Raw genomic sequence first — 14,969 nt, forward strand, 5'->3', positions numbered from 1 at the left:
AAATACTACTAAAAAGAGATCACAGCCCACAAATCTTGCCACCTGAAACTACAAACAGGTTAGAGGCCTTACATGCAGGGCATACAGCCAGAATAAGTGCAGATACCTGGAGATGTACACCCACCAAAAGACGAGAAGCCTCACAACCCAAGATAGCTGCCCACAGACAAACCAGAGGTCTCAAATCCTACAGTATACACCCACAATCAAGTTGGAGGCCTCAATGTGAAGAAAAAGAGCCAGAAACCCATCACAGACCTGAGATCTTGCAACATATGCCCATAAAAGGATCGGAGGGGTTGTATTCTGGGACATGCTCTCAAATAGGTCAGAGGTTTCAAACCAAGGAAAATGACCCACTAAGAGCTCAATAACCTCACAGCCTGGACATACACCTTCAGATCAGATACATGTATATCAACATATAGGGGCGCCTGGGTGGCTTAGTCAGTTAAGCGTCCGACTTCAGCTCAGGTTGTGATCTCATGGTTTGTGATTTTGAGCCCCGCATGGTGCTTTCTGCTGTGAGCACGGAGCTCGCTCTGGATCTTCTGTCTCCCACTCTCTCTGCCCCTACGCTGCTTGCACTCTCTCTCTGTCCCTGTCAAAATAAATAAATAAACTAAGAAAAAAAGAGCTCAGAGACCAAACATTTCCTAGGGCATGCTGAAAGCAAACAGATAAGAGAACTCAGATCCTAGGAGAGCACCCTCAAACAGGTCAGGAGATTCACATTCTGGTTCACTGACCAGTGAACACATGAGACATTTCGGACCATCAGAATACCCACAAACACATCAGGGAATGCACATCTTGGACATACACCAACAAAGAGATTCCAGACCTCACAACTTGGACACGGAGCCGCAAACAGATCAGAGACTTCAAACGCCACAAAGAGCCCAAAGCCCTCACACCATGTGACATGTACCATCAAACAGATCGGGGAGCTGAAATCCTGAGATATGTACCCACAAACAGATTAGAGACCTTACAACCTGGACATGTAACCACAAAGAAACCACAGAGTTCAGAATCTGCAACATGTACCCACAGACAGATCAGAAACCTTAAGCCTTGAGTCATACATAAAAAATAGATCATAAAGTTCACATTCCGGGATATAATCCCCCAACAACGCAGACGCCATCTGTACCCGAGGCACAGACCCACAGACGGATCAGAGACCTTAAATCCTGTAACACACAACCACAATCAAGTCAGAGACCTCACAGGCTAAGGAAACACCAGAAACAGATTATAGACCTGAAATCTTACAACACAGATCCACAAACATATCAGAGAGCTCATGTGCTGGGACATTTATCAGCAAACAAATCAGAGGCCTCAAGTCAAGGGATAGATACCCACAGAGTTCAGAGACCTCGTGTGCTCTGGACATAGGAATCTAAATAAAGCAGAGATCTAACATGCTGGTATATATACGTGATCAAATCAGAAACCTCCTACCACTGGAAATACCCCCCAAACAGATCGGAGACCTAACAACTGGAACATACCCCACAAATATCTGAGAACCCTCACATAATAGAACACATTCCCCAAATCAGCTCAGACACCTGACATCCTAGGACATGTGCACACAACCTTATTGGAAACCTCACATTCTAAGACATATTCCCACAAACAGCTATGAGACCACGAGGTCTGGGACACACCCCCTCAACCATTCTGAAACCTCTCATTGTGGTTCATACGCCCACACACAGATCAGAGACCTCCTGCCACCAAATGCACACTCACAAACGGATGGTGGAGTTCACATCCTGGGATGTGCACTGACAACCAGATAGAGACCTCACAACCTGGGACACTGTAGTCATTTTCTACCGCTGCTGTAACACGTTACAATTTTAGTGTCATGAAACAACACAAATTTACTATCTTACCTTTCCACAGGTCAGAACCCGACAATGGGTGTCAAAGGGCTAAAATCAAGTTGTTGGCCGAATTTCATTGTTCCTGGAGGCTCTAGGGACAGAATCCATTTCCTTGCCTTTTCTAGTTTCTCGAGCTGCCTGCATTTTTTGGCTCATGGCCCCATCCTCAAACTTCAAAGCAGTGTTTCATTCTCAGAATGCTCTCTCTCTCTCTCTCATCCTCTCTGATTTCTATTTCTTTTTTTTAAAGTTTATTTATTTACTGTGAGAGACAGAGAGAGAGGTACAGGGCAGAGAGAGAGAGGGAGAGAGAGCATCCCAAGCAGGCTCTGCACTGTCAGCGTGGAGCCCAACATGGGGCTCGAACTCATGAACCAAGAGATTAGGCATGACCCAAGCCAAAAGCAAGAGCAAGATGCTTAGCCAACTGAGCCAGCCAGGCGCCCCTGATTTCTATTTCTGTCGCCACATCTGCTTCTCAGGCTGAATGTCCTGCCTCTCTCCTGTAAGGACCCTTGTGATTATATTAGACTCGCCTGGAAAATCCAGGCTACTATCCCCCATCTCAAGATAATTGTTTTATCACATTTGCAAAGGACCTTTTCTTTAAATTTTTTAAAACGTTTATTTATTTTTGAAAGAGAGAGTATGTGTGTGTGAGTGGGGGAAGGGCAGAGAGAGAGGGAGACACAGAATCAGAAGCAGGCTCCAGGCTCTGAGCTGTCAGCACAGAGCCCAACGTGGGGCTCGAACTCACAAAATCGCGAGATGATGGCCTGAGCCAAAGTCGGATGCTTAACCGACTGAGCCACCCAGGTGTCCCTGCAAAAGACCTTTTTGACATGTAAGGTCACATAATGACATGTTCCAAAGATTAGAACGTGGACATCTTTCAGTGACCTTTACTCTACCAACCTTAGATGTATACACAAGCAATTAAAAACATCCCATCCTGGGGTGCCTGGCTGGCTCAGTTGTTGGAGCATGCGACTCTTGATCTCAGGGTCGTGAGTTCGAGCCCCACAGTGGGCATAGAATTTACTTAAAAAATTTTAAAAAAAGCATCCCATCCTGAGATATACACACCCATATCACATGATTCCAAAGAGATCAGAGACCTCCCACCCTTGGACATACATCCAGAAAAAGAGTGAGGCACACATTCTGTGTCATATACCCACACACAGGGTGGGGACCTCTCACCCTGGGACATGTAACCACAAACAGAAGACACCTCACACCTTTACACACGCAAAGATATCAGAAACTCAAATACTGTGATAGAAAGGCAAAAACTGAATGGAGACCTCATCTGAGAAATGTTCCCACAAACAGATGAGAGACCTCACAGCCCGAGACACATACCCACAGTCTTGCAACGTATACCTACGATCAAGTATGAGACCTCACAGTCTAGGAGAAATACCTCGAGTCTGATTATGTACTTGATACCATAAAATGCCCACAAGGAGTCCAGAGAGTTCATATTGTGGGGACACAAACCCACGAAAAGATCAGAGACTCGAGCCAAATGAAAGATACAATGAGCTGCAAGCCTCACACCTAGATATACACATTTGGGTAGATCAGAGACCTCTCATCCTGGGACATATATAACCAAACAAAGCAGAAATCTTGGAAATATCCATAAAATATCAGAGACCTAACAGCCTAGACATAACTCACAAACACCTCCAGAGACCTAACATATAAACACAAAATCAGCACAGAGACCTCACATCTGAGGACACATACTCACAAACAGGCCAGAGACCTCTTGCCCTGGTTCATACACCCACATACAGATCAGAGGCCTCCACCAACAGACACCCTCACACACCCATTTCTAGGATATGTCCAGACAACCAGACAGAAAATTCACAACCCAGGACACTGTATTTGCTTCTTATTGCTGTTGTGAGAGATCACCACAATTTAGTGTCGGGGAAAAACACAAATTTATTTATTATATTATATTTGTGGAGGTTAGAAACCCGAAAATGGGTCTCAGAGTATTAAACTCAAGTGTGAACAGAGCTGTGTTCCTTCTGGAGACTCTAGGGGAGAATTCACTTCCTTGCCTTTTCTAGTTTTCCAGAGCTGCCTGTATTCTTGGCCCCTGACCCCTTCCTCTACCTGCAAAGCCCTCAGCGCTCATCTTCAAATCTCTCTGATTTCTGTCCCCATCATCAATCTCCTCCCTGACTAGGGCTTCCTGGTCACATGTCCTTTACTGGACATCTCTGGAGTCCTATTATTTGGCTGAGTACAGACATATACACACAGTACCAAATTACACATCCCAGAATATACCCCCATGAACATCTCAAGGATCTCACAAGCCGGGATGCACACCTACAAATTCTCCATCATCAGATCACCGTGTCTAACCTGGCTTGTGTCATTACTTTGCACTCAGTGACAATAACCGTCCTGTCCCCCTCATTTCGGGACCCTTGTGACTACAGTGGGCCCACCCAGAAAATCTAAGAACACCTTCCCATTGCAAAATGCTTAATTTAATCACAGCTTCAAAGTAACTTTTAACATGTAAGGTCTCATCTTCACAGGGTCCAAGGATTAGGACATGGGCATCTTTAGGAGGCCTTAAGTCAGCAGAGGAGAGACACACACACGCACAAATAGTAAGAGGCCTCCAATCACAAAACACACACCTCCAAAAGAGCTCAGGGACCCAAAATCCTGGGCCATGCACTAGAAATAGTTCACACCCCTCAGCTGGAGTCATACATCTAGAAAGTGACCAGAGACCTCCTTCCCTCAGACGTGAGTCTAAGGAGAATAGAGAGACACACATTCTGGGACATATGCCCATAAACAGGTCTGAGACCTCAAAAATTGGGACACATACACACAAACAGAACAGACCTCATACCATTGACCAACAAGCAAAAGTGCCCCCCCACCAAAAAAAAACCCTCTTGTATATTGTGATATACACACGCAAACGGATCAGAGACCTTATCTGAGAAACACAAGCAAAAATGGCTCAGAGGGGCTCCTGAGTGGCTCAGTCAGTTAAGCGTCCCACTCTTGGTTTTGGCTCAGGTCATGATTTCACAGCTCGTGAGTTCGAACCTCACATTCGGCTCTGTGCTGACAGCATGGAGCCTGCTTGGGATTCTCTCTCTCTCCCTCCCTGCTGCTTTCTTTCTCTCTCTCTCTCTCAAAAATAAATAAATTAGGGGCGCCCGGGTGGTTCAGTCAGTTGGGCATCTGACTTCAGCTCATGTCACAATCTCACGGTTTGTGGGTTCAAGCCCCGCATCAGGCTCTGTACTGACAGGTAGGAGCCTGGAGACTGCTTTGGATTCTGTGTCTCCTTCTCTCTCTGCCCCTCCCCCACTTGTGCTCTGTCTCTCAAAAATAAATAAATGTAAAAAATTAATTAATTAATTAATTTAAAAAGTTTTTTTTAATGGCTTGGAGACCCCAAACCCTGCAACAGTAACCCACAACACATTAGAGACAACCTCATATCCTGGGAAATAGACCCAGGGTAATTAAAGATGCTTGACGTCTTGGGGCACACAGCCACAAGTAGATGAGAGAGCTCAAATCCTGAGGCACATACTTGCAAACAGATCAGAAGCCTCACCCCTGAGATGGGTACCCACAAAGAGCTCAGAAACCTCACACCCTGGATACACAAACCTTAACAAAAAATATTGCATCCCGTTACATGTTCAAGGATACAATCAGAAATCTCATATACTCGCAAATAAAGCCAAAAGCATCAGAGGCCTCACAAGCTGAGATAGAGACCTTCAAACGGCTCAGGGAACTCGTGCCTGTGATATACATCCACAAATAGCTCTAAAACCTCACATCCTAGGACATGGATTCAGAAACAGAGCAGAGAATTCACATCTTGGAAGACATCCACAAACATGCCAGAGTCCTTTCAGCCTGGTTCACTTACCAGAAGAACAGATCAGCGTCTTGCATTATATGCCCTCCCCCACACAAATGATCAGAGGGTTCACATCCTGGGATACACTTCAACAAACATATTAGAGACCTCACAACCTGGACATGTAACCAGGAGACCACAGGCCTCAAACATGTAACCCGGAGACCACAGACGTCAAACCCCGCAACATATACCCACAGAGAGATCAGACACCTCACGCTCTGAGAAATATGCCAACAAACAGATCAGGGGGCTCACATCTTGGGATAGACCCCAAAACACATCACAGACTATATACAAACAGATGCCCACAAACAGATCAGCGATCTCAAATCCTGCAACATAAGCTTACAAGGTACATCAGAGACAAGACACGCTATGAAAAAAAGAGCCAGAAAAAAAAGAAAAAGAAAGCAAAGCAAAGCAAAGCAAAGCAAAAAGAGCCAGAAACAGACCACAGGACTAATCTCTTCTGACATATATCCATGAAGAGATAAGAGAGTTCATATACAGAGACATATACTCACAAGAGATCAAAGGATTCGGGCCAAGGGACATACACTCACAACAAGCTCTTTCAAACTTCATACCCTGGACATTCATAACTAAACACATTAAAGACCTCAGATTCTGGAGGCGCCTGGGTGGCTCTGTGGGTGAAACGTCTGACTTCAGCTCAGGTCATGATCTTGCAGTTTGTGAGTTCGGGCCCCGCATCAGGCTATCTGCTGTTAGCACAGAGCCCACTTCATATCCTCTGTCTCCCTCTCTCTCTTCCCCTCCCCTGCTCATGCTCTCTCTTAGAAATAAATAAACATTAAAAAAAACACAATATTTAAGAAAATAAAGACCTCAGATTCTGGCATACATACCACCATTGAAAGCAGAAAGTTCATCACCATCAGAAATATATCTGAAACACATCAGAGACCTAATAACCTAGGATGCAACCCACAAATATCATAAAGACCTCACATACTGGACGTACACCCCAAATCAGCTCAGAGACTTCACGCACACACAAACAGATCAGAGACCTCACATTCTGGGACGTACACCAACAAACATCCCAGAGACCACAAATTTTGGAACATACACCCTCAAATAGGTCAGAGACCTCACACTCTGGTTCATGCACCTGCACACAGATCAGAGACCTCCTGCCATCAGGCACACACTCACAAATAGATGGCGGAGTTCACATCCTGGGATGTGCACCGACAACCAGATGGAGACCTCCCAACCTGGGACGCTGCAGTCATTTCCTACCGCTGCTGTAACAAACAAACCACTGCAATCTTAGTGTTGTAAAATAACACACATTTATTACCTTACATTTCTATGGGTCAGAAACCCGAAAATGAGTCTTACAGAGATAAAATCAAGTTGTCAGCAGACCTGCCTTCCTCCTGGAGGCTCCAACACAGAATCCATTTCCTGGCATTTTCCGGTTTTAGGGGCTGCTGCATTCCCTGGCTCATGGCCCTTTCCTCCATCTTCAAAGCCAGCAGGGTTTCATTCTTCAAATCTCTCTCCGATTTCGCTTCCCTCTGATTCAGTTGTCGTAGCTCTTTCTCTGAGTCTGTTTCCATCTTTATGTCACCATCTTTGACTCAGCTTGTATCACTGTCACACTGCCATTTCCAACTCTTACCATCCTGCCTCCCACATATAAGGACTTTAATCATTATGTTAGGCCCACCTGGATAGTCCAGGATGAAATCCCAATCTCAAAGTGGTTCACTTCATTATACCTACAAAGTCCTTTTTGCCAGAAAGTTAACATAATCACAGGTTCCAGGGATTGGGACGTGGATATCATTGGGGAGGTGAGTATTCAGACACGACGTACATGGCACAGACTGATAGAGATGTGACATCCTGGGACATACACCCACAGACCAGTCAGGGAACTCACACCTCACATATACACCCACAAACAGATCAGGGACCTAACAGCCTGGAAAGTTTAGCCATAAAGAAATCATAGACTAGGCGCACCTGGCCAGCTCAGTCAGTAGAGTATGCGACCCTCGATCTCAGGGTCACGAGTTTGAGCTCCACGTTGGGCGTAGAGTTTACTTAAAGATAAAAAAGAAATCACAGACTTCAAATCCTGCAACAGAAACCTACAAACTTCAGAGGCCTCACACGCTGGGTGGTACATCCAGAAACAGATTATGGTTCTCACATCCACTCGCGCCCAGCACATATACCGACTACCATGTCACAGTCCTCAAAGCCTGGAACATATACCCATCAAGAGTTCACATATGGCACCTGCTGTCATTCACTTCTAAACAGACCAGAAACCTCACAACCTGGGACACACACACACACACACACAGAGCTCAGACACCTCACACACTGGGATACTCACCACCAAGCAGATCAGAGACTTCATATCCTGCAATACGCAACAAGCAGATCAGAGAACTTACATCCTTGTCAAAATTCATGACCAGAGAGCACATACTGAATAACACAGGAAGGAACAGAGAAGAGACCTCACACCATGACACACAACCACAGAGAAGTCAGAAACCTGACACTCTGGACATAAAACACACCATAAAAGAGCCAAGACTTCGCATTCTATGACACATACCCATAAACAGATCAGAAACCTCAGATCTTGGCAAAGAACCCCCTAGCAGATCAGAGAACCTACGACCTGGGACATATACTTGTAAAAAGTAAAGAAACACATTTCGGGACATATATCCATATGTGATCAGAGACCTTAAATCCTGGGAATTAGACCCATAATGAGATCAGAGACATTACATCCTGGGATGTAATGCGCCTGAAAAACTGATCAGAAATCTCACCTCCATGGACGAACACACCCAAACAGGTCAGACACTTCACATCCTGGGACATATACCCACAAACAGCTAGGGTCCTAACATCCTGAGACATATATGCACAACCATATAAGACTTTATACCCTTGGCAAACGCAAACAGATCAGAGACTCCCATTCTGTGATACACACCCACAAAGACATTAGCAACCTCAGAACCTGAGACATACATGTATGATACACCAGAGAGCTCAAATCCTGCAGTATACACCCCAAACAGCTGAGACATCACAGAGCAGGAAATATACTCAGAAACGAAGCAAATTGGGACATATGCTCAAAAGGGAGGAAAAAGAGCTCACATCTTGGGAATATACCTGCAAATAAGTAAGAGGCCTCACATCATGGGACACACACCCTCACATAGGTGAGACACCTCACATGTTTGGAAATACACGAGGAAGAGAAAGACACTTCACACTGCGGGTCCTACACCCTCGAAAAGATCAGAGATATCGCATCATGTGACATAACACTTGCAAACAGATCGGCAATGTCAAAGTGTAAGAATTAAATCCATGTGGGGTGCCTGGGTGGCTCAGTCAGCTAAGCGGCCAACTCTTGGTTTCAGTTCGGGTCGTGATCTCATGGTTTGTGAGTTTGAGCCCAGCATTGGGCTCTGAGCTGACAGTGAGGAGCCTGCTTGGGATTCTCTCCCTCTCCCTCTCTTTCTGCCCCTCCTACACTCTCTCTCTCAATAAATAAATAAATAAAATAAAAATTAACAATTAAAAAATTAAAAAATTAAAAAATAAAACTTAAAAAAAAGAATTAAATCCACGAACTTATCAGAGACCTCACACCCAGGGATATATAACCACAAATAGATCAAAGATCTTACACTTTCTATATACACCCATCTGAGAGACCTCACATACTGGGATATACAGTGATAAAAATACGTACACGTCATATCCCAGCAAATAACCCCCAAACAGAACAGACCATGGGATATAACCCCCCAAAACCTCACAAACCTCACACACCCATAAACAAATAAGAGATCTTACACCCACGTTCATATAAACACAGACATATCAGAGAGCTCATGCCTTTAGCATACACCCATTAGAGACATTTCACACATTGATAATTATAGTGATAAGCATATCACAGACCTCAAATCCTGGGGTTTACATGCACAAACATTAGTGACCTCACACTCTGGGACATACACCCACAAACATATCAGAGATCTCCCATTCTGATGAATATACCCACAAAGAGATCAGAGACCTCACAACTGGGGCATACTTGCAGAAACAATACAGATACATAATATTCTTGGACGTAGAGCCACACACACAACACGGACAAGGCCTCTGGCAATTACAACCACAGGGATGAAGGACCTCAAGCTCCTGATACATTTATGAAAAGATTAGAGACATATTAGAGGCTTCTTACTCTGGAACATACACCTGGAAACAGATCAGGGACCTCATACACTGGGAAATACACCCACAAATGGACTTTGACATATACCAGTGAAGGCAGACTCGCGTACTAGCAGTATATAACAAGAAGATCAGAGACCTCACATCCTGGAATATATATCAATAAAGAGCTCAGAGACTTCAAACTACGGAACATACACACCCAAAGAGATCAGAGACCTATATGCTAGGTCATATAGCCACAACCATACTTGAGAATTCACATTATGTGAAATTCCCCCACCCCGGACAGCTCAGAGGCCTCATTCCCTGGGAGGTACCAACACAAAAGGACCAGAGAACTCGTACCTTTGATCTACACCCACGAAGAGAGACCTCACATATTGGGACACACACAGGGATACACAGCTCTGAGACCTCATGTTCTGGAACATATGCTCACAAATAGATCATAGATTTCCTTTTCTGGGACACACACCCACAAAGAGTTCAGGGAACTTATATTTTGGGAACTACACTCACAAACATTTTAGATATCTCACACTCAGAGACCTACACCCACAAACACAGCAGAGACCCTCACACCCTGGGACATACACCCTCAGACAGACAATCCTTATCATCCTGCAACATACACCCAACAAATAGACCAGAGTGCCCTGAGAGAACATAACCAAAACATAACCAAAAAAGCTCAGAAACATACCAACCAGGAAAATATATCCACGAAGACCTCAGAGACCTCATCTATTGGGACATATACCCACAAACATGACAGAGAGCTCACCCGTTGGCACATATACCCACAGAAACCAGAGATCTAACATCCGGGGACATAAAACTAAAAACAGATTAGAGACCTCCTACCCTTGACATGCATCCAGAAGAGAGACCTCACATCCTGAGACATACAATGACAAACAGATCAGAGACCTCATACCCTGGGACATATACCCCTAAGTGGATCAGAAACCTTTACACCATTAGACCATACACCCACGAGCATAGCAGAAACCTCACACCCAGGACATACACATCCAAACAGATTAAAGAACTAACACCATGGAATATACACCCGCAAACAAATAAAAAATTCTCATGCTGGGAAACACACACCCAAACAGATCAGAGACCTTATGATCTTGTGCACACACACTCAAGGAGTTCAGTTACCTCACATGCTGCCACATACACCCATGAACAGAGACCTCATATACTACAACACAGAGCCACAGCCATGTCCGGGACCCCACACATTTGGGACACACACCCATAAACAACTCAGGAACTTTACATACTGGGACACACACCCAGAAATAGTTCAGAGAGCTGGCAACCTGAAACACAGGCTCCGCCTGCGCTCAAAACCAGAAATATCAATATCTGGACATCGACTCTCAAACACAGCAGGGACTTCATATCCAGGGACTCAGGGGCCCAAACTGTTTGAACACCTGGATGCAGATTCCAGTCAACTCGGTGATGTCTCTTCCTGGGACTTAAAACTCCATACACCTCAAAGAACAAACAAAACCTACATACAGTCCTCCAAAGCGTTCACGGCTGTGAAATCAGAGACACAGACTCCCAAATACCTCAAAGATCTCACACCCAGAACACAGACTGCAAAGGAGCTCAGAGACTTCAAGTTCTGGACTCAAGTACAAAGTTATCTTAGAGACATCATACCCTGGGATTAAAGGATCCCAAACAGTTATGATCACGTCCTGGACATGAACCAGAAACAGCCCAGAATCCCCATGCTTTCAGACACAGATCCCCAAATAGTTCAGAGGCCTAAAAACCCAGAGAGAGACCCTAAAGAGATCAGAGACCTAAAAATGTGCAACATGGAGTGTCCCCAACACCCAGATATGGATATAGGCCACAAAAAGCTCAGAAATCTCAAACCCTAGACAGAGACCCTCAGAGAGCTCAGAAACGCCACAAATGAACCCAAAACTTAGCAGCTTGAAACAACAGCGAACACTAATCATCTCACACAGTTTGGGGGAGCTGGGAATTCAGGAGCAGCTTAGCTGCATGGCTCTGGTTTTGGGTCTCTCAGGCTGCAGTCATTGGAAGGCTTGAGTGGGGCCGGAAGCGCTGCTTCCAAGCTGGATCACTCACATTGCTGGCAATTTGGTGATGGCTTTGGGCTGGGGGACCTCAGTTCTCTGGTAAGTAGATCTCTCCATACAGCTGCTTGAGTGTCCTCACGACAGGATGGCTGGCTTCCACTAGAGGGCGTGATCCAAGAAAGAGCAAGACAGAAGCCAAAATGCCTTAAAAATTTCCTCTATGTAAGCCCTGCTTTGCTGTATCCCACAAACTTGGTAAGTTTTATTTTCATTTTCATTTAGTTCAAACTATATTTTTTAACTTCTGACTTCTTTGACTCACCGAGGCCCTGCGCCCTCCCCCAAAGCCTCTCTCTAGAGCTCAGACCCTGTCTCTTGCATAAAAGGACAAACTTGTCTCTCTTATAACAGGATTTACAGTTTTCACAAGAAAAACAGTGTTTTTTCTCACTGTTGCCCCATCGTGTGCAGCCTATTATGTATGTTCTCAAAGGTTCAGCTGAAGGAAAACTATGGGTTTACCAGAGATGGAAACACAATTCTAGAGAATATTTACTCTTTATTGAACCCAACGCACGTTTATATTAAGCAATATGTGCACATGACTCCCATGGTCCAACTGAGACCATCTCAGACACACACTGGCCCCCTGGCCAGAGATGGCATTTACCTGTACCTCACCCCTTTCCCCAACCCTGAATTTTGCTTTCAGAAGGGATGCGTGATTAGGGGGAGGGGGCTGAAATCAGGAGAGTCCATTTGTACTCAGAGCAATCTTGCAAAACCTCCAAAACACTGGACTCCCTTTCTATCCAACCAGGACTTGGGGGTTCCAGGCTCTGAAACAGGTTCTACCAGGCCCCAAACACCCATGTGTCCTGGATGTGGACAAGGCCTGAGGAGAAATAGACTCCAACATCCATCTGAACAATCCATCCCAAGACAGGGCTCTCCACTCTGGGGCTGGTGCGAGGAGACACAACAAACACCTCCCCACAACATAATCTCCACAAATGGGACCAAGGGAGACTCTGTGACCTCCAGAACAAAGGGCAAGACAGAGGTTCTGAAGGAAGTGGCCACCTGTATTTCCTGGTCTAGACAAGGAAGCTGGGGTGGCTGTGAATTCATGCGGAGCACTTCACTACCAATCACACGACCCCCATTTCTCACAGCCTTTCTGAACTGGCGTATAGCCAGGATGGTGTTGTGTGTGTGTGTGTGTGTGTGAGGGGGGTGGTGGTGGTGCGTGTGTGCATGTGCGCACATGCACCACAAATACCTCATGTCCAAATTCTGGCAGAGATCACTCATTCCTTATACAGCACCCCAAAGAGCTCAGGGCTTTCAAACATTGGGACAGAGACTTTAACACAGATGAGTGACTTCATATCCTGAGGAACAGACCCAAACACATCTCAGAGAATGCAAACTTGAGACAAAGCCCCCCAAACTGCTCAAACACTTCATACCCTGGACCAGTGACTCTCCACCAGAGGCAATTTTCCCCCCAGGGTACATGTGGCAATACCTGAGGACATTTTGGGTTGTCACAGCTGGGAGGGGAGAGGTGCTACTGGCATCTAGTGGGTAGAGATCAGGGATGCCACCTTTAGCCAAAGACCCCCCGGGAACATACCTATAATTGAACAAGTAGGGTTCATTATGCATTTCAGTGAGGGAGAACGCACACCATGGGAGCCAAGAGACGCCTTAGTAAGAGGGTATCCGAAAGAACCAATCAGGGGTGCCTGGCTGGCTGAGTCAGAAGAGCATGTGACTCTTCATCTCAGGGTCATGAGTTCAAAGCCCTATGTTGGGCATAGAGCTTACTAAAAAAATTAAAAAGTATTAAAAAAACAAAACAAAACAAAGAGGGGTGCCTGGGTGGCTCAGTCAGTTGAGCATCTGACTTCAGCTCAGGTCATGATCTCATTGTCCGTGAGTTCGAGCCCCGCGTCGGGCTCTGTGCTGACAGCTCAGAGCCTGAAGCCTGCTTCAGATTCTGTGTCCCCTTCTCTCTCTGTCCCACCCCTGCTTGTGCTCTGTCTCTCTCTGTCTTTCAAAAATTAATAAACATTAAAAAATAAAAAAACAATAAACAAAGAACCAGGGGTGCCTGGGTGGTACAGTCGTTTAAGCCTCCGACTTGGGCTCAGGTCATGATCTCACGGTTCGTGGGTTTGAGCCCCATGTGGGGCTCTATGCTGACAGCTCAAAGCCTGGACCCTGCTTTGGATTTTGTGTCTCCCCCTCTCTCTGCTCCTCCCCCACTCATGCTCTGTCTATGTCTCTCAAAAATAAATAAACATTAAAAAAAATTTTTTTAAAAAGAAAGAACCAGTTATAGGATCAGGACTTCAGTTGAGTGGTTTTGGTGGAAGATCGAAAGAAGTGGGGCTCACTCTAGATTGGACACTGTCAGAAAGTGAGAGCAATTTGATGACTAGGTATCTCAATAAATCTTATCTACAGCGAGGGCAGACCACAGTAAGGATAAAGCGGAAATCAGTAAAGAAGCAGCAGTCATTCGTTTTAACCAAGAGAGGGGGATGTTTGGTATCTGGGGAGGTGGCACAATGACCAGTTTTTGTCTGTGCTTAGACAACATTATGAAGTAGCTTTGCTTTGTCTCATTTTATCACGGTCTCAGAGTAACCTTGGTCTCAGAGTATTCTTGAGACTGTTTATATCTAACAGGAGAATAACACGGCCTAGCCGGGAGTACCAAGACAACACTGGATGTTGGGGACTGCTCCCTCCTTCCCTCCCTCTTTCCTTTCTTTCCCA

Source organism: Panthera tigris, chromosome X (genome assembly GCF_018350195.1).
Source record: "Panthera tigris isolate Pti1 chromosome X, P.tigris_Pti1_mat1.1, whole genome shotgun sequence".
Taxonomy (NCBI): domain Eukaryota; kingdom Metazoa; phylum Chordata; class Mammalia; order Carnivora; family Felidae; genus Panthera; species Panthera tigris.